Source organism: Aedes albopictus, chromosome 3, assembly GCF_035046485.1.
Source record: "Aedes albopictus strain Foshan chromosome 3, AalbF5, whole genome shotgun sequence".
NCBI lineage: Eukaryota > Metazoa > Arthropoda > Insecta > Diptera > Culicidae > Aedes > Aedes albopictus.
Window position 1 is genome coordinate 76603187 of NC_085138.1, and position 21234 is coordinate 76624420.

Consider the following 21234-nt stretch of genomic DNA (forward strand, 5'->3'; position numbering starts at 1 on the left):
GAGTAAAAATTACTCAAAAAAAAGTTCGACGATTGTTTAAGGACAAACGTCTTGAAATCCCGCTTCAACAGTGCATCAAAACTTCAAACGCACAAATCTCAAGAAGCAAGCTTCACGCAACAGTGCATTTCATTATTCTGTTCTTGCTCACTCGTAATAAGCTTAAAATAAGAAGATCAGGTGCGCTGGTTTTGTTTACGAATAAATTTGTGCCCTTGAAATCGTGAGTAGGTGCCAAAGTCAAAACCCAATTTTAAGTAAAATTTACCCACTATAGCAGTTCGGTGCAGGTACTCAAATTTAGGTACTATGCTATATACTCAAATATGACTTCCCGCACGGAACTCGGGAGTTGGGTGACAAATACCTATATTTGGGTACTTTCATTTCTCCGTCTCATGAGTCTATCACAGCAATATTTAATTAAAGAAAATACTGTGTCTGTCCTTTCCGCACCGAAACCAGGCAGATGCCAGTCACCTTTACACAATTCGGCGAAAAAATATCCACCACCAACTTCCGATTCCGTTCCCGCGGACCATTTTACGACCATGTTTTCCTCGGAAATTGAAACAGAAACATATGGACAACCTTGAAAAGACGCACAAAAAATCAAGATATACCAACCGTTGGTCATCATGGTCGTTGCTCGTTTTCATCCACCAACATCAAACAGCTCACTTCGGACCGCCACATCCCACAGCTTCACCGCCGTCCAAATACAAGTAGGAAATTTTCTCGTAGCAGCGTTTTTTTTTCCTGGCACAATTCGGATGCTTCGGCTCCTTCGCTTTTCCCTCCCTTGTCCAAGATGACGATGGCCGCCGAGCTGATACGATATTATTAAATTATTTTTGTACTCTTCTTCGTACTGCCCTCACTTCACATAAAAAATTCACTGACAATTTCCCACCCTCTCGCAACGAACGGTAGTGGCTTCCACTCCACTGACTAGTGGGCAAAAGCGGGGAGGATAAAAATAGACAATAATTTCACACCAATTCGGAACTCGTTACAAAATGGGCCAAACCCAACAGCAAAACATCTTCGTCGCATCAAGCATCATATTCAAAGCACACCGAGGGACACTTTTATTTTTCGGATATCAACCTCACCAGCATCACTCAGAAAACAACCAACGATAATAAAACTCGTCGAGACGATACACTTGATTGCCCTCTCCCGAGGTCTCGGGCTCGACCGATACCGGTTGATCTTGAAATAATTCGCACTGTTCTGCTGTAGATATCACTTTGGCTTCGTTTTCTTTTTGGTGCGATGCCTCTATCGCTGATGGGCTGGTATTTGCATTATTTTGCTTAATTTCCCAATTCACCTTCACTTTCAACAAACGCCGAAAGGCGAAGCCCTCCGGTTTTCAACGTCATTTTGCCGGCGATTTCTAGGATGGCGGATGTAGCAGTACTTCTCAATTTGGTTGGATGAAGAAGGCTGGATTCAACGATTTGGGCACGTTGGTTTCTGAAAAATTTTGAAAAAAAAATGCAATTGATTAAAAAATTGCTTAACCCTCTAATACCCAATCCCGCCTTTAGACGGGGTATAGTTTGAGCATTTTTGTAATATTTGTTTCGTGGAAAATCATTTTTTTGCCTTTCTCGTACACTAAGTGTACTGGAAAGGCTATATGTTCACTCCAAAAACGAATTTTTGATAGAAGGCCCGGAGAGTCAAGTCACATATACCAATCAACTCAGCTCGACAAATTGAGGTGATGTCTGTGTGTGTGTGTATTTGTGTGTGTGTATGTGTGTATGTGTACAAAAAAACTCACATCCCTTTTTGGCAGTTAACCTCAACCGATTTTAATGACCGACGGTTCATTCGACGCGGAATATGGTCCCATTGTATCCTATTGAAAATGGTTCGGATCGGTTCAGCCGTTCCGGAGTTATGGCCATTTACGTGTTCCGGACCAGTACCCTTGGAAGGGGCCATACATAAAAATGTAACAAACACATACATGCGACACATCAAACTGCGGCATTTTGAATAACCTAATCAGTCCTGTTATTGGTCGTGACCATCCCATGACGATGAACAAGTAGGCCTTTTCATCGTCACAAAATGAAACGAGCACTCGCGCTCTTCGTCATGTCATTTCGCAATAATCAAGCGTCATGACGAAAACTTCCATATTGTTTTGAAATTAAAATTTTCTCGTGATCCAAGCAAATTTAGGCTAGTCGATGTATTTAATAGATAGATGAGGCATGTATTTATGATTTGAAAGATTTAAACAATAACAAAATCCATCTATGTGCTGGTAGATGCCTTGTTAACAACCATGTCACGCTCCGTCATGACCAACAAATGAGCGAATATTGTTAGACTCTTTTGGTCATCGTCTCTCGATTCAATGACATTGAGAGAGGCATTTCTGTAAAAATCACGTGACGACTCGTGTTGACATTGACGCTTTCCAAGCCTGAACCTAATGAACAGTTAGCAAGAAAACAGTCTCAGACCATATCTAAGCCGGTAGTGTTCCGGAAACGGTTCCGGGTGTCCCGCCGGAAGTGGCCAAATATAAAAGTGAACCAAATCCATGCATGCGACACATCAAACTGCTTAATTTTCGATAACCTGATGAGCAGTTAGCAAGAAAACAGTCTCAGACCATATCTGAACCGGTAGTGTTCCGAAACCGGTTCCGGGTGTCCCGCCGGAAGAGGCCACATATAAAAGTGAACCAAATCCATGCATGCGACACATCAAACTGCGGCATTTTCGATAACCTGATGGACAGTTAGCAAGAAAACAGTCTCAGACCATATCTGAACCGGTTGTGTTCCGGAACCGGTTCCGGATGTCGCGCCGGAAGTGGCCGTATATAAAAGTGAACCAAATCCATGCATGCGACACATCAAACTGCGGCATTTTCGATAACCTGATGAGCAGTTAGCAAGAAAACAGTCTCAGACCATATCTGAACCGGTAGTGCTTCGGAACCGGTTCCGGGTGTTCCGCCGGAAATGGCCGTATATAAAAGTTGACAAAACTTTTGCATACGGCACATCAAATCACGGCTTTTTCGACAACATGATGACCGGTTATTGAGGAAGTAGGCTAAAACCACATTATGGACTGTCAGTAGGGCCGAAACAAGTTCCGGGTTTCCCTCCGAAAGCGGCTAAATATAAAATTGAACCAAACCCATGGCTTTTTTGATAACCTAATAAACTTTAGCAAGCAAATAGGCTCAGACTATTTAAGAGGCTATCGGTAGAGTTCCGCAACCGGTTCCGGGCCGGAAGTGACACCAAACCCATGCATGCAATAGCTCAAATCACGGCTTTTTAGGTAACATGATTAACAGTTGCAAGAAAATAGACGCAAGCAATATCAGTGTGTTACAGAACCGATTACGGGTGTCCCACCAGAAATGGTCAAATGTAAAAGAGAACCAATACTTGCGACATATCAATGACTTATTCAGTAACAAGATAAACGGTTAATCAACAAATAATCTCAGACCATCTTTGGGAGAACCGGTAGTGTTCCAGAACTGATGACAAGACGAGTAACGCGTCGGAAGTGGTAGAATATAGAAGGGAACTAAACCATAGCGGCGTTTTTGATAATCTGATGAACGGTCAACAAAAAAACAATCTCAGGCCACATCTAGAACTTATAATAATATTTCGGAATCGGTTGCGGGTGTTCCATCGGAAGTGATTTAATAGAAGTGAACCAAAATCACGCATGCGATACATAAAATCGCGGCTTTTTCAAAAATTTGCCGAACGGTTAGCAAGAAAATAGCCTCAGATCACATTAAATTTCGGCTTTTCAGGTAACCCGTTGAACAGTTGACAAAAACATAGTCTCAGACCATATTTGAAACAACCGGAATCGGTTGCAGGTGTCCCGCCGGAAGTGGTCTAACGCAAAATTGAACAAAACCCATGCAAGCTGCACATCAAATAGCGGAATTATAAAGGTGAACAAAATAAATGTCAAAGCGATAAATCAAATTGTGGCTTTTTGATAGTAAGATTATAAGATTATATATGCAAGAGAACAAAATCGTGACCAAAGCAATCTCTTCAAATCACACCATTTCAGATTCCTGCGGTGTAAATGTATAGTAGGATGGATCAACGTTTTATGGAAAAATTATAATTTAATCGCATCAACACCTTATACAGTTTTTCAATCTTCAATCTCCTTATGCTTCTAAAATTACTGCTCACAATTTGGGTGCGGCTGGTTGAGCCCTCACTTTTCTTATTGCGATTGAAATTTGAATAGAAACTTTACATTTTCTGCAGTTTCGTAGTTAAAAGGTACGAAACTGATTAAACTCATTCGAAGAGGGTTTTCTGCTTAGAGGGTTCGAAAAGTCGGTACAAGATCTGTTTTGCTGTTGAACATAACATCGGAATATGTATCATCAATAAGTTTCGAAAATCGATGATGGCTTTGTTAAAATTGTTGCTTTTCTATATGAAGTGTTTTCAGGATTCAGGAACATTTTGGCTAACGTCGACGAAAAGTTCATGAGTACATATTCGACGAGAAAGGCACTATCACCACTAGGTGGATCAATCTGGTTTTTATATTTATGGCTGATATTTAGGAATGTTCTGTATATCTCAAAATGGTTTTTGGTGTATTTTAAAGCGTATTTACATTTTTTTTAAATCATTGAAAAATTGATGTTTTAGTCACTTTTTAGAAGTCATTGTTTATTTTGTATTGAATCGCTACAATTAACATATTTTAAATTTTTCCCAAAGCATTCTATCCTTGTTTAATAGTTTAATGGAATCGAATACATTCTAAATTATTTTCCTTAAAATTACACGGAAAATAAAATTTGCTGTGAAAAAAAATTAAAATAATAATAATTTAACAATAATCATAAAATCTCAAAATGTTTTCATCTCAAAAAATCCGTTCCCCAAATTGGCTTCCAGGAAAAATATAAAAGTGTGGGGATGTTCAAAAATAAAAATTAGAAAAATCAAAAACTGAAATTCACGAAATCGAGAATTGAAAAGAATCATCTTCCAAAACATGTTTAAGTCGATTTTAGATGACGAAAAATGACATTTAGATCAAAATCAAAAATTTGGGTATTAGAGGGTTAACAAGGATGAAAAAGCTAACTCTGCTATTTGCTGGTCTAAAGTGAGGGACATACCAAAGCAGCATTTTCAAGTCAAATATAATTGAGGAGACTATTAAAAAAATCACAAAACCTAAATATTTCTGAAGGGATGAGCTGGAAATTGTGAGTGAGATAGTTGGTAGTGGCTAAATTTGACTTCTTCGCCTGAACTGTGCATTTTTCGTTCACCAACTTCGGTTCGACGTCTCATCGGAGGATGCGGATTCAGTGATTTATGGAATCCACCTGACTGATTGGCAGGCTGCGAAGTTATTCCATATTTTTTCCCTGCATTTCACTTCCAATCTCGCTATTGCTTGTTACGTCATATCTATGCCGAACATCCAGTCATAAGGCATTTTATGAGACGTTTCAAATCAGCTGTTTTTTGAATGTTTTCCAGTTTTGAAGTCCAACCGCTGGGCCCATTTATTTACATTTTCGCTAGCATAACATGTGACACAGGCCCATCAAATAAACGGGGTTCATTCATCTGCAAAAATGCGTCAATCCGCCCACTATAATCAATATCCGTAGACCGTGGGGAGGTTTTTTTATCTGCTAGTGATATCATGCACTTCGGGGGATTGATACATGCCACATTAGAAATCAAAACATTTCTGTCAGCAAAAATCTGATTGGCGCTCATCACATGTTATGCTACTTTTCGCGAAAACAAAAACATCAAATGTAAACAATAACAATGAGCGGCCCATCGGTAGCACGTCTCGTAAAATAGCTTATAAAGGCACTCACAAAAAGTTCATTCCGCTCACCTACCTTGCTAAGCAAAACAAGTGTTCACTGATACACAATGGGTAAAACCAAAACAAACAACCTTGCACCTTTAACGAGCGAAACAAAATCTAATCCCTGTAAGCGGTCGAAGGAAGATCTGGATTCTTCGGATGATCATGTGGAAAGCTTGGACGATCTGCTTTCTCGGATGCAGCAGATGTTCAACAAGACGAACTCCAGGATCGAGCAGAGTAAGTGTGATTTGAGGAACGAAATAGCAGATCTGCGTGAGGATGTACAAAAAATTCAAGCAAGACTGTTCGAACGAGGTGCTACGGTTAACGGAATCAGTTAATGTTATTCGTCCTAACGTACTTATGAATGAGGAACGAATACTGGCTTCGATGAGGACGAACGACTTGCTACTGTCTGGCGTTCCCTACAAACCTAATGAGGACTTGGTCGACTACATCAGCAAGGTTTCATCGGCGCTTGGCTACACTGAACAGAACTTGCCACTTATTCACACCAAACGGTTGGCTCGTCTCCCTATTGAAGCCGGAGCTTCTCCGCCTATAGTGCTACAATTCGCGTTTAAGAATGTTCGTGATGACTTCTATCAAAGGTATCTGTCTTCGCGAAATTTGTCACTGAATCATCTTGGATTCAGCCAAGGTTGCGACCATTCATTTGCAAAAATTTACATTCATTTGCTATTATCTCAGTTCAGAAGCATGCTATCGAAAAACAATGTATGGATGAATTTAACCTTGTAGTTTTATCTGAAAGTTTGCCGAATAACATTGGGGTCGTACACGCATACCAAAGTCGTGAACGAGCTGTGAAGGCAACTTTCCACAGCGTGAATGAAATTTACATTCACCGCGTTGAGAGTTGCCTTCACAGCTCGCTCACGACTTTGGTATACGTTTGCGACCCCAATGTTATTCGGCAAACTTTCAGATAAAACTACAAGGTTAAATTCATCCATACATTGTTTTTCGATAGCATGCTTCCGAACTGAGATAATATCAAATGAATGTAAATCTTTGCAAATGAATGGTCGCAACCTTGGATTCAGCATCAATAAGCGCATCTACGTGAACGAAAATCTCACCATTCTTGCGCGTCAAATCATGGCTCATGTCATCAAGCTGAAGAAAAAAAAAGAAATTACTAGAAAAAAAATGTAGATGAATCCTTGGAGGAAATTCTGGACGCATTCCTGGAGGAATCCCTGAAGGAATTCTTCAAGAAATCACAGGAGGAATTCCTAGATGTATTTCTGGAGGAAATCCTGGAGAACCTTCTGGACAAATTCCATGCGGAATCCCTGGAAAAGTTCGTGGACTAATGCCTGGAGCATTGGGGGATTTTTTTTAATTATCGTACAAATTGGTACGAAGGTTCTGAAGGTTGATGAAATTTTTTTCATAGATAGGGATCTATAATATATAGGAACAAATACTAAATTGAAAAAAATCAGGGTCGCCTAATTTTCCGGAAAACTCCAGTGCAAAACAAACATTTTCCACAGACAATACCTACTTTGAAAAATCATTACTCAAGAACAAAGCATCGTAGACACATTTTTCTTGTGAAATCATAAGCAAATTTTCTCAGCAATTCCTAGATGTATTTGTGGAGGGAATCCTGGAGAATTTTATGGACAAATTCCTGGTGGAATCCCTGAAGAAGTTAATGGAGAAATTTCTGAAGGAGGCATCCCTGGAGAAGTTCCTGGAGTAATGACTGGAGCATTAGAGAAATTTCTGATGAAATTCCAAGATAAATTTCTAGAAGAATTCCCAGAGGAATTTCTGGAGGAATTCCAGGAGGAATTCTTGGAGGAATTCTTGGAAGAATTTCTGAAGGAATTACTGGAGGAATCTCACGGAAAAATCCTTAGAGGAATCCCTGAAGGAATTCCTGGTGGAATTTCTGGAGGAATCCGTGAAATAACTCCAGGACGGAATTTCTGAAGAAATATCTGGGATAAATCTTGGTGGAATTCCTGGAGGAGTCTCTGGAGAAATGCCTGGAGGAATACCTGTGATAATTTCTGGATAAATTTCCAGAGGAATTTCTGGAGGAATTTCTGCAGGAATCATTGGAGGACATCCGGGAGGATTCCTGAAGAAATCCTTGAAAGAATTCCTAGAGGAATCTCAGGAGGAATGCATGCAGGAACCTCTGGAGGAATTCTTGGAATCATTCCTGTAAAAACTCCGGGAGGAATTTCTTTTCCCTTCCGACGGTGTTCATGTGGTCCGCACGGACTATTACGGCCATTACCCCTCCTTGATCTTCGGCATTGGATGGACTTGCGCTCTTTTTGCCCCACCAACTGCTGCAAAATGATAATGAAAATGTAAAAACTCCTGGAGGAATTTCTGGGGGAATTTCTTCCATGGAGAAATTCCTGGAGAAATTGCGGTAGAAATTTCTGGAGGAATTCTTGGGGTATTTCTGAAGAAACCTTTTAAGGAATTCCTGGAAAAAAACCTTAGAGAAATTCTTGGAAAGAACCCCGGAGGAATCCCTGGAGGAACTTCCGAACAAGTTCCAGGCGGAATCCCAGCAGGAATTCCTGGACAAATCTCTATAAGAAAAATCTTGGGGAAATTCTATGAAACTATTCATGGAAGAATTCCAGAAGGAATCCCTTAATTAATTCTTTGAGGAATCCTTCAATGAATTCCTGGAAGAATCTCTAGAGGAGTTCTGGAAGGAATCCATGGAGAAATTTTTGAAGAAATTCCCAGAGAAATTCCTAGATGAATTCTGAGAGAAATTTCTGGTGAAGTTCCAGGAGAAATTTCCAGATGAATTTCTGGAGGAATTCCAGGAGCAATTTTAGAAGGAATTTCTGAAAGAATTACCTGAGGAATCATTTGTGGAATCTGGAGAAATAATTCCTGGAAGAATGTGTAGAGGAAACCGTGGAGAACAAATTGCTGGATTTATTCTTGGAGGAAACCCTGGAAGGATTCCTGGAGGAATTCCTGGAAGTATTCCTGAAGGAATTGCTGTACGAATTTCCTGGAGGAATTCCTAGATCCATTCCTGAATAAATTCCCGGAGGTATTCCTGAAGAACACCTGGGGTAATTCGTGGTAGAACTCCAGGAGGAGTCCTGGAGAAATGCCTGGATGAAATCCTGGAAGGATGCCAGGAGGAATATGTATCTGGAATAATTCTTGAATAAATTCCGGAAAGAATATCTGGGGAAATTTTTAAAAGAATCCCTTGAGGATTTCCTGGTGGATTCCTGAAAAAATATTTAAAGGAATTCCTAGAGAAACCTCAGGAAGAATTCATGTAGGAATCCCAGGAAGAATTATGGGAATAATTCTTGGATTAACTCCGGGAGGAATTCTTGGGGGAATTTCTTAATAAATCCCTGGAGGATTTTCTAGATAAATTCTTGGAGAAATTGTGGTAGTAATTTCTTAAGGAATCTTGGAGGAATGCCTGGAGAAACTCTTGGATAAATTGCTGGAGACATGCCTGTATCAATTCCTGGAGGAATCTAGAAAAATTCCGGAAGAAATCCCTGGAGGAAACCGTGGAGGATTTCCTTGAAGAATCCTTGAAGAAAGTCCTGGACTAATGCCTGGCGCAATCTCTGAATAAATTCCTAGATAAATTCCTGGTGGAGGTTTTAGAAGAATTGTGGGAGGGACCTCTAGAAGAACTCCCACAGCAATCTATAGATGAATTCCTAAAGAAATCCCGGGATGAGTCCATGGAGAAACTCCCAGGAGAAATTTATGAAGAAACCTCTTAAAAAAATCCTAGAGGAATCCTTAGAGAAATTTCTAGAGAAATTCTTGGAAGAATCCCTGGTTAAATTCTTGGAAAAATCACTGGAAGAATCCCTGAAGCAATTTCTAGAGGAACCTCAGGAGGAATGCCTGGAAAGTTCTGGACAAATTAATTGCGGAAGCCCAGGAAGAATTCCTGGATAAATTTGTAAAGGAATTTTTGGGGAAATTCCGTGGAACTATCCCTGGAAGAATTCCTGGAGGAGTTCTTGAATGAATTTTTGGAGGAATCTGGAGAGAAATTTTGGAAGCAATAACTGGAGGAATTTTTGAAGAAATTCCAAGAGAAATTTCTAGAGGAATTCCCAGAGGAAGTTTTGGAGGAATTCCTTGAGGAGTCGCGGTAGTAATTTCTGAAGCAATTCCTATGGGAGTTCCTGGATCAATTTCTGGAGGACTTTCTGAAGGGATTCTTGGGGTAATTCTTAAGAAACCTCTTGAGGAACTCCTGGAGGCATACTTAGAGGAATTTCTAGAGAATTACTTGGAAGAATCCCTGGGAGAATTATTGGAAAGAAACCTGGAGGAATCTCTGAAACAATTTCTGGAGGAACCTCAGGAGGAATTCCTGGACAAATCTCAACTATTCATCTGGAACTAGAGGGTCTTGTTTCCCGAACTGAAAAAAATCCCGGGATTCGGGATTTTTATTTTTGAAATCCCGGGATTTCCCGGGATCCCGGGAAAAAATCAAAATTTCCCATGACCAATAAAAAAAGTGATGAATCCATCTTTAAACCGTTTTTAAACAAATTTTGACGACTAATTTAATTTCTCATAAAGATAAAATTTACATTCCTGGGAAGATGATAAAAAATGTATAAATCCAAAGGGTATTTTATACTATTTCTGAGAGCAACTTAGACAACTTCTCTGACAAAGCTTGAGTGGTAAAAGTTGGAAGTAATTCACTGCGCGTCCTTCTTACAAATTCTTGTGGAATTGCTATTGACCCTAAGTACAATACTACCAAAAAACCTCGCTCATCGTATGCAGCGCGAGCGCGATGCAGTTTCGGTTGCTTGATGGCGCGCGTCTTGAAAGGTTAAAAACTCATTGAAGAAACATACGACTTCTACAATTGCTTCCAAAAAATCCTATTTTGATCTATTGGGTTTCGCATTAATTAATGTTTTAACTTGCGGCAATCTAAAAATTCACTGCAACATCATTTCAGTAGAATGCAAGATTATATTTTATGTTCTGGGACGTTGAAAGAATGCCAGCCCAATAATATCACATCTACTGCTGGCTGTGTTTTTACCTCGGCTATGTAATACATATCGCTCTGTATTTTCTTTTTGTTGACATACATCTCAGAAATAAATTCTGTAGAAAGTCTAAGCACGGAGTACCATTTATGCTGGAAACTAATTCAAATATTATCATAAAAATTGTTTCAAAATTTCTATTAGAAATGTCTCTATTTAAATTTTGTCCAGATGTTTTTCATAAGTTTCGTATGACATTTTGGCTTGGCTTCAAACGAAAATGTCTCAAGAAATTCTATCGGAAAAATATTCCAGAGGTAGTATAGTCCGCATAAGCTTCGTCAGGAATTGATTACCAAATTTTCTGAACTACAGCCCTCAAAAATTCTGCAAATATTTCCATCAAAATTTGTGTGAGCGAAATTTCACCAAAATGATGTTAAAAATGCTTTAAGCAATTGCTCTGACCATGAAAATATAACAATTAATTACTTTCAGGATGTTGCTCGTGAAACATCTGTAGTATTTCCGATATCTGTCTTTCTCTAGCACTTAATTTTCTAAGGAGTTTTACGCATTAGTTCCACCTGGAAATATTCTACACGTTTCGTACAAATACTGACAAATTTTGCTTCTTAAAATGCTGCAAGAAAGAATGCCACATCCACATGAAAACAACCTTGTAATAGCCAAAAATCAATACACCAAATCCACATTTCAATCATTTTTTCGGAAAGTTTTGGCCTTTGTTGTCATTATTTGAATTTTCGGGAAATCCCGAGAATTCCGGAATAATATCTCGGGATTCGGGATTTTCTAGATCCCGGGATTTCCCGGGATTTTTGTCCCGGGAAATCCCGGGCAAGACCCTCTATCTGGAACTATTCATGGAAGAACTTCAGGAGGAATCCCTCAATGAATACCTTGAGGAATCCCTCAATGAATTCATGGAAGAATGTCTAGAGGAGTTCTGGAAGGAATCCATGGAGAAATTTCTGAAGGAATTCCTGGAGTAATTTTTAGAGGAATTCAGAAAGGAATTTCTGGTGGAGTTCCAGGAGGAATTTCCAGAGGAATTCCAGGAGGAATCACAGAAGGATTTTCTGGAGGAATTACTGCAGGAATCATCGGTGGAATTTCTGGAGGGATCCATGAAATAAATCCTGGAGGAATGTGTAGAGGAAACCCTAGAGAAGAAATTCCTGGTTTCATTCTTGGAGGAAACCCTGGAAGAATTTTGGAAGGAATTCATGGAAGAATTCCTGGATCCATTCTTGAATAAATTCCCGGAGGAATTCCTGAGGAAATACCTGGGGTAATTCCTGGAGAAATTTTTAGTAGAACTCTTGCAGGAGTCCCTAGAGAAATGCCTGAATGAAATCCCAAAGGAATGCCAGGAGGAATACCTGGAATAATTCTGGAAAAAATCTGGGAGGAATTTCCGAAGGAATTCCTTGAGGAGTTCCTGGAGGAATCTTAAGATTTATTCCTGATGAAATACAAAGTTCGATTTCTGAGGGAATTCCAGGAGGAGTTTCTGAAGAATTCTCAGGGGAAATACTGATGAAACCGCTGAAAGTCCTGAGGAAATCCTTAAATCCTGGATTAATTCCTGGGGGAGTTTCTGAAGGAATCCCAAAAAGAGTTCTTGCAGGAATTTTTAAAATAATCCCGGAATTCGTTTTTGAAAGAATAACAGAAGAAATTTCCGGTGAATCCCTGGAGGAACTCTTGAAGTAATTTCTGAAGAAACCCGATGAGGAATCCCGGAAGCAATTCCATGAGGAACTTTTTATGTAATCTCAGGAGAGCTTGCTTAGCGAATACCTGGAAGATTTTTTGTAGGAATATTCCTGGATAAAAGAAAATTGAAGAAATCAATGTCTGCAGTAATTGTTGTAAAAATACTAAGACCCCTAAAGGTTTTTTTTTACAAATTTTCAAGCAATTCTTGGAGTATTTTTTAATAATCTCTAAGTAAAATTTCCTAAAATAATTTCAGGAATATATTCCTGCAGAAATGCTTCGAATCATTCCAGATGTAATTATTGGAGCAATCTCTAGTGGAATTCTGGAAGGCATATATGGAGAAATCCCTGTAGAAATCTCTGAATACCTGCAGAAATACCTTAAAGGATCTCTGGTAAAATTCCTGAAGGAAATATCGAAAAAAGCACTAGAACAATTACTGGAGGAACCTCTAAAGATATCCCAGGACAAACCCTCGAAAAAATGTCTAGTGGAATCCCTAGATGAATTCTTGATTGAATTTCTGGAAGAAGCCATGATGGAATCTCTGAAGCAAGCTATGGAAAAAAATCTTGGTGGAATTGTTCGTACTCATATAGTTTACGAAACTATGACCAAATCAAAAACAGTCATTTTGATTACTCAAAACTTCAATACCGATTTGCATATTCACATATCGGGCGCCCATCCCGCTTAAAATTCATCTCAAGTCAGGCCCCCCCCTGGTAGTTTTAGTTTTTGGATGAACACTGTATCATTGATTCTTATCAAGTTGAGCCACGTAGCGAGTATTTTGCAAATTAATAGAGCTTTAGTTGTGTGGATAAATTTATTGTAATGAAGTTTCACTCACATTTTCTTTTTTATCCTACTTCCTCCTTCACAGCCACGCATTTACTGTCTTGCTCTTGTTTGATGTCGTATACAATTGTTTCCCTTGATGTCGGTTGATACCGTAAGTTCCTCTTCAAATGTAGGTGTTGCATGTATTCAACGTGTTGTGATGAACTGTGCTTTGCATTCGGATAAGCTCAATATATGCCACATCAACATTCAAAGTATTTGCGCTAGGCAAATGAGCAAATTCAACGAATTGAAATTGTGTATAGCTGGAAGCAAACTAGACATAGTGTGCATAACAGAATCGTGGCTTAGCGACAGTATTAATGATGACTTAATAGCTATTGATAGGTTTAAGTTGATTCGTAATGATAGACAATATAGCCGTGGGGGTGGAGTCTGCGTATATTATAGGGATGGAATTCCGTGTACGGTACTTTCTAATTCTGAGCTCTACGTTGGTATGGGTCACACCAACCTAACTTAATATTTATTCTTGGAAACTCGATTTGAGCAAGACAAGTTTTTGCTCGGGGTGGTATACAATCCCCCTCGGAATGATTGTTCTGAAATTTTGTATAATAAGCTGTCTGATTTATCCTTTCATTACCCAAAGACTATCGTTTTGGGTGATTTTAATACGAACATGTTGAAATCAAATGATAAAACTGTTAATTTAAGAGGTGCTTTGGATAGTCTCGGCTTTCTCCGCGTTAATGAAGCGCCCACTCATTTTCTATCTAACTCCTGTTCCCTCATCGACTTAATGATAACTAATGATCCTGATTTTGTGCTAAATTTCAACCAGGTCTCAGCACCTGCCTTTTCTAAGCACGATATAATATTTTCATCATTGAACATTTCGCGTAAAGAAAAAAATACTAGTGCTCCCACTTTTAGGGATTACTATAATATAGATATGCCTGCTTTGAGTAGTGCTGCTCTAGCGGTCAATTGGAATTTGCTTCATAGTATAACTGTTGGCGAGCGATAAACGAATCGTGATTTTGTCAATTTATTCGGGCGACTGAAGGTAAATTACAAATTCCTGCGGAGATTTCAATTAACTAATTAATCAACATAGTTTCAAATAATTACAGTATTTCTTACGTTTGATGATTCGTTTCCGCGATAAAGTTTTCTTGAAGCTGATAGGATTACAAATTTCAGACTAAATACCTAGATTTAGAAAAATATTTTAGTGAGCTCTATTTATAGCAATTAGGGATACGCTCACCTTAGGGTTAAGCAACAAAAGTATAGTAAACTGCAGCAGTAATTCACTTTTAACTGAAGGCCTAGCACCTAGATGTATAAATAAGGTAGTTTGAGTTTTACCTATATGTTGAATATTGCGTATGCTCACCTTAGACTTTAATAAACAGTTTCTAGCAATAATCTTGCAGTATTAGTTGCAATAATAATATTTGAGCTAGATGAATTATATTAGCTGCAAGTAATCATAGTAAAGTAAGCATCATTTAGTCTTAATCAAGGTCGTTATCTAACTGCATAAATAGGTATAGAATAAGCTCTCAAATTGCCGTACCTGGTACGAAATCTTCTTATAATAATAGCAAATATAGATTTAAGTAGGTTTACAATAGAACATAGGCTTAATTTCATATAAATTCTTTCACTTCACAGCGCTTCTGCTTAGTCTCGAATGTTTACAATTGTTTTTCTCCATTCGCTGTATCTGTGTCCTTCCTCCTCGTTATTATCTATTCCAATCCCTCTGTTGAACGCATGGGTGTGGTCACGGTATTGTAGATGTGGGGCCGCTGGGGCTAGACGCGTCTGTTGACGTGGCGGGAATAACAATAACTGATTCTGATCTGGCCTTGAACTTTATGAATGACCGTTTATTAGCACTTTTTAACTCTTTTGTTCCGATACGTACTTTGAAAGCGAAGAAAAATCCATGGTTCAATGAAGAAATCCTTAACGCAATGGTTGGCAGAGATGTTTCTTACAATTTGTGGAAACGCACAGAGGTCCAATTTTGAGAAAAGCTGGCAGAAACTCAATTTTTGAACATGCCATATATGGGATACAGTATATTGAGCATTCATCCATAATACCAGGAGCACTAACTGGCATTTAAAAAATTTGAAAATATTGATTTTGTATCTTGTTACAGCACTGAATAGCTGCTGATGGAAAAATGCTGAGTTTTTGATAAAGAACACAAACAAGTTCAACCGCTACAAAAGTCTATTGATATAAGTAATACAATTGCTTTCAAAAGTTTATTTGTAAGTTCTTATGTATATCAGACATCTGCAATGGAGCAAGAGATCAAAATAACACTTGGCTTCAAAATTGACATTACATGTCATTAGTATGAGAAATTCTTACAGTTCAACTTCAAAGTGTCTTACAAATCGCTCCCCGCTACTCCCCGCGGGGAGATTCCGTTCAAATGCTCGTTTATGTATGCAGAATTGGTTAAAGAAAAATGCAACTGCCAAGAGCTGCCAAAATAATAACGCCATCATGATATGTGTATAGTAAAATTGTATGAAGAACATCAATTTTGTACTGATTTTGTTCGAAGAAATCGACAAAAAATGAAAATGTCTTTAAAATCAAATTGAGCGCTAAATCATGTTTCAATACATTCATATAGGCTAAAACTTGCAGACTACTATGATTTGGCAATTTTTGCCAGGTATTTTCAAATCTGGACCACTGTGAAACGTACGAAAAATAGCGATGACTTCAACAACTTCAAGCGATTGAGAAATCGTGTCACTCATTTGATTAATGTTGCCAAATCACACTACCTTCGAGTCAAATAGTATCTTCTAATTCCAATAAAGATTTGTGGCATAAGCTAAAGCAGTTGAACGTAAAAAGTAGTTCTGTTCCAACGACAGAAGTAACAAATAGTGCAGATGATATAAATGGGTTTTTTGGTTCGTTGAAGAAAGTGATGTTCTCCTCGCTATGAATGTCATCAAATCAAACGCGGTTGGAATGGATCTTATTTCGTTACGTTTCATTAAACTGTTGTTACCATTCATTATTTCTGAGATTCGTTATGTTTTTAACTTAATTATAACATCTTCGAAGTATCAAGAAAGTGATGTTCTCCTCGCTATGAATGTCATCAAATCAAACGCGGTTGGAATGGATCTTATTTCGTTACGTTTCATTAAACTGTTGTTACCATTCATTATTTCTGAGATTCGTTATGTTTTTAACTTAATTATAACATCTTCGAAGTATCCACAATCCTGGAAAGCTGCCAAAATAATTCCAATTAAAAAAGCCTAGAATCAATGGTTTGAATAATCTGAAACCTATAAGTATTCTCTGTGGGCTGTCAAAAGTATTTGAAAAAATATTGAAAGGTCACATTCATCAATTTGTTGAACCATTTAATCTGCCTAGCGATAATCAATCAGCTCACAGTACTACCACTGCGATTCTAAAAGTTACTGATGACATTTTGAAAACCATTGATAAAAAAGGGGTGGCATTCCTTCTACTATGTAATTGATTTTTCAAAAGCCTTTGACCGCGTTTCGCATGTAAAACTTATCAATAAGTTGAACACTCAGTTCTATTTCTCTCAGAATGCATCTAACCTTATACGATCTTATTTATCTGGTCGATCTCAAGTTGTCCATATTAATAATACTGATTTGCGGCTGATATCTATTCTATCTGGAGTACCTCAAGGGTCTATCTTAGGTCCACTTTTATTTTCAATGTTTATAAATGATCTTCCTTCAATATTAAAACACTGTAGCATCCTCATGTTTGCAGACGATGTTCAGCTGTATTTGTGCTCTACTGAACTTTCTGTTGATTCAATGGCTCAGCTTATCAATGAGGATCTAGACAGCCTTTTGTCTTGGTCTCAACAGAATTTTCTTCCTATAAATGCCGATAAAACCAAGGTTATGCTTATAACTAGATCAAGATTTGATCTCGATTTGCCAAGGATCTATCTGGGGCAAGATACTATCGAATATGTGACGGAAGCTGTACTCCTTGGTTTTGTTATACAGCAGAATCTTGAGTGGGACTAACATGTAAATTCTCAGTGCAGTAAAATTTACAAGGGCCTTCCTTCGACAGCTCAGATTAACTTCGAGCATGCTCAATTGTGAAACAAAAATGCAACTTTTCAAAAGCCTTATTTTGCCTTATTTTATGAACGGGGCTGAACTTCTGTTAAATGCTTCGGCAAGGTCCTGGGATCGTTTAAGAGTAGCTCTCAATTGTTGTGTACGCTATGTGTTTAACTTAAACAGATATTCAAGGGTTACTCATCTTCAACCAAAGCTATTAGGATGTCCATTAGAGTGGGTCAACGTTGTATGGAGAAACTTTAAATTTGATCGCATTAACCCGGAACAAAGCTTTTTTGATTCCTTTTTGCGTCCAAAACAACTGTGCAAAATTTGAGAGCGATTGGTTGCGTCCCCGTATTCCGCAATGTGATTGAAATTTGTGTGGAAGTTAGTATGGGGAAACGTACTTTTTTGCATTATACTAATAAGTTGAATTCTTTTGTTTAATACCTTTTAACCAATGACGTTAAAGTATAGCCTAGGATATGCCGAAAAACTATGCCGAAGACCGCAAAGTGATCCGACGCTTGTGAAAAAAGTTATTCGCTTGGTAACTTAAATAAAAAAAAAACGAACAAATCTGACTATACATGTCAATGGTTGCTACTCCGTTATTGATCTGAGCTGGTACCAATTGCACTGAGATCCAAATGAATAAGGGCTGGGACACTCCACTTATTCTCAAAGTGCAATTCTAGCAGCTCATACATTTTGGATCAATACCGACGTCGGCCACGTCCTTATAGTCAGTTGGGAAGGGAAAGGAATGTTAGAGTGTGCTGGTTGTTGCTACTAAAGACCGAGATCACCTCTGCATCCCCACATCCAGCACGGACTGGGGTATTTGTTAGACGGAAAGGATGGGAGATCTGGGAGTCACCGTTGGGTCGGTGATGCGATCCATGGATAGGGGGTTATTTATAGTGTTCGTAAGGTGATAGATTGTGTGGTGAATGAGGTGAATAAGGTCAAGCGGCCCAGCACGCTTTGGTTGCATAACTTGTAGGCGTTATATTCTTCATTACACCAACAAAGCTAGCCATGAAAATGTTTGACACTTCTGAGGTCATTTTGACAGACCACACACATGCATGAAAAAGACGGATCATGTATTCTACTTTATCGATCTTGTTGCCGTCCTTTTCATGCTCATGTTATATCTGTCAAAATGACCTGTGAATTGTCAGTCATTTTGAGGTTAGGTTCGTTGGTGTAATAAAGAATACACACTGTGCTGTGAGTGGAAATTTGAAGGGAGGGAAACGACTTTTTTCCAATTCGTTTCTGGTTCTAGCGATGGCTATGAACGTATGAACGTATGAAACAACTCATGTAGTATATGTAGAGAAGAGAGAGAGAGAGTAAGAGGAAGTGTATAGAAAAATACAAAGTAGGATGAAAAGGGACGGGCCAGGGATTGAACCCATGACCTTCTGCATACGAATCAGAAGCGGTAGCCACTAGACCACAAAGCCCGTCTAAAAGTTATTCGCTTGGTAACTTAGGCCAAAAACTGAGATTGATGTTATTTATTTACATGTTAAATCCGCGCTTCCCAAACTCTGTTTACGCGGCGCACTAGCCTCTTGCAGGCTCGCTTAAACGAGTAGAAAAAGCGAGCCTGTGACATGTTGGGGCGCAGCGAAAACCGAGTTTGGGTAGCGCTGTGTTAAATGATAAGCACCACCGGGCAATCTGTGCGTTATAACTTTTTTCACAAGTGTCGGATCACTTTGCGGTCTTCGGCGAAGTTTTTCGGCATATTCTAGGCTATACTTCAATGTCATTAGTTAGATCGTTTTGGACAAAAAAAATACAATTTAGGAGAAAAATGCAAAAAAGCACGTTTTCCCATACTAAATTCCATACAAATTTCATTCGCAATGCGGAATACGGAGACGCAACCAATCGCTCCCAAATGTTGCACAGTTGTTTTGGACGCTAAAAGGAATCGAAAAGCTTTGTTCCAAAAAATCGACTTTGTTGACCCAGTCTAATGTCCATTTTACGAGTTTGCTAAGCTTCGCTCCTGTCTGCGTGTGAATAAAATAGTAAATAGATCTTCACCAACATACTTATTTGAAAAATTACGGCGCTTCCAAAGTCTTAGAACTCGCAATTTTGTGATACCGAGTTACAACACGTCTCACTACGGGAACACCTTATTTGTTAGAGGAATTGCTTATTGGAACCAACTTCCAAACGAATTGAAAAATATTGATTCCGTAAATGTTTTCCGTCGAGACTGTATTGCGTGGTTTAATAGGAGGAATTAGAATTAGGTTAGTTGCTTAAGATGTTTAGATTTATAAGTACTGGATAAACTCTAGTGGTCTCAACTTATGTAGTCATTTAAAAGGGGAAGCCCTTATTCTACAGTTTTTGGTTCAATAAATATAATCGTTTAGGTGACGGTTCCCAGAACTTACGCAAAACTAATATTATTTTAAATTGCTACTTCGGCATACCCCAAGTAACAATTTCATTGCTGATTGATTTTGTTTTATTTTTATTACGGTTTGATTACAGCAGTTGCAGACACTCACAATTTTATGGCTTCTTTTATCAAAACCATTGCAATGATGAAAGGTTTCATTGCATTCTTGAAGCTATCCATAAAACCAATATATCAAGAGCAAACAAAACTCTTCAATATGGGAAATTCATGAGCGCTTTAAACTAACAATAAAACTGTCATAACTCTCAACAGCTGGCGTTCCATTCGATTAGAAACGACATCTGTTGGTAACTAGGCAAAAGTTATGACAACACTTGCGTGCGTTCGATTTTCGATAATCATGGATGTTGCCATGTTGAAGAACATGAAATGAAAAAAAAAATATTTCATGATGATAATATTCACCGTTTTCGAGGCGCATCAATTTTATGCTTCTACATCCCAAATATTCACGGTAAAAATGAACGCGCATAAACCTCAGAGCAGAATAACTTCTAAAATATTACTTTGAAATTATCGCTTGCAACTTGCGAATGATATCTCCTTATAAACTATTCATGCCATTCAAGAAACTTCCCTGCATCTTTGGGTTCGATCAAGATAGAAAAAACAGTAATGATGAGCTGTCAAACTTTTTGTTTAAACACACACACACACACACACACACACACACACACACACACACACACACACACACACACACACACACACACACACACACACACACACACACACACACACACACACACACACACACACACACACACACACACACACACACACACACACACACACACACACACACACTCACACACACAAACATGGTCATCATCATAGCCGGTTTTAGAGGGTGACAAATTGTTCAACTAAGTTTCAAAGCTGCTCTTAATACGGTTTGCAAAACCTTTTCGAGATGCTCTTGAAGAGGTTATCAAGAGGTTTTGAAGTATGAATCAGTTTTATTGGAAGTTTTAAAAAAATGGTTACAAAAATCTCTTATAGGGCAGTAAGAAACTTGAAATGCTACATGGGATATTTCAGGCAATAATCTCGCAACCATTTAGCAAGGCCATGCTGAGGATGACAGGTACGGTTCCCTATCAGTTGAGCAGCTAGGGCAATTGCTCCCTTCGTTGTGGTAGTACCTAATGTTGCGGTAATGGCAATTCAGCACATTTTCGACTGA

At 38.6% G+C, this 21234-nt stretch overlaps 1 protein-coding gene across 7 annotated transcripts in view; it reads right to left on the bottom strand.

Moving 5' to 3' along the window:
- The window catches only part of LOC109399758 (FMRFamide receptor), a 728822-nt gene that overhangs the window by 669229 nt on the left and 38359 nt on the right, over positions 1–21234 (bottom strand). For all 7 annotated transcript variants that reach the window (XR_009999269.1, XM_062859894.1, XM_062859892.1 and 4 more), the window contains one exon: positions 628–1482. The gene's annotated coding sequence lies outside the window, so the exon portion shown is untranslated. The remainder of the gene's footprint in view (positions 1–627; positions 1483–21234) is intronic.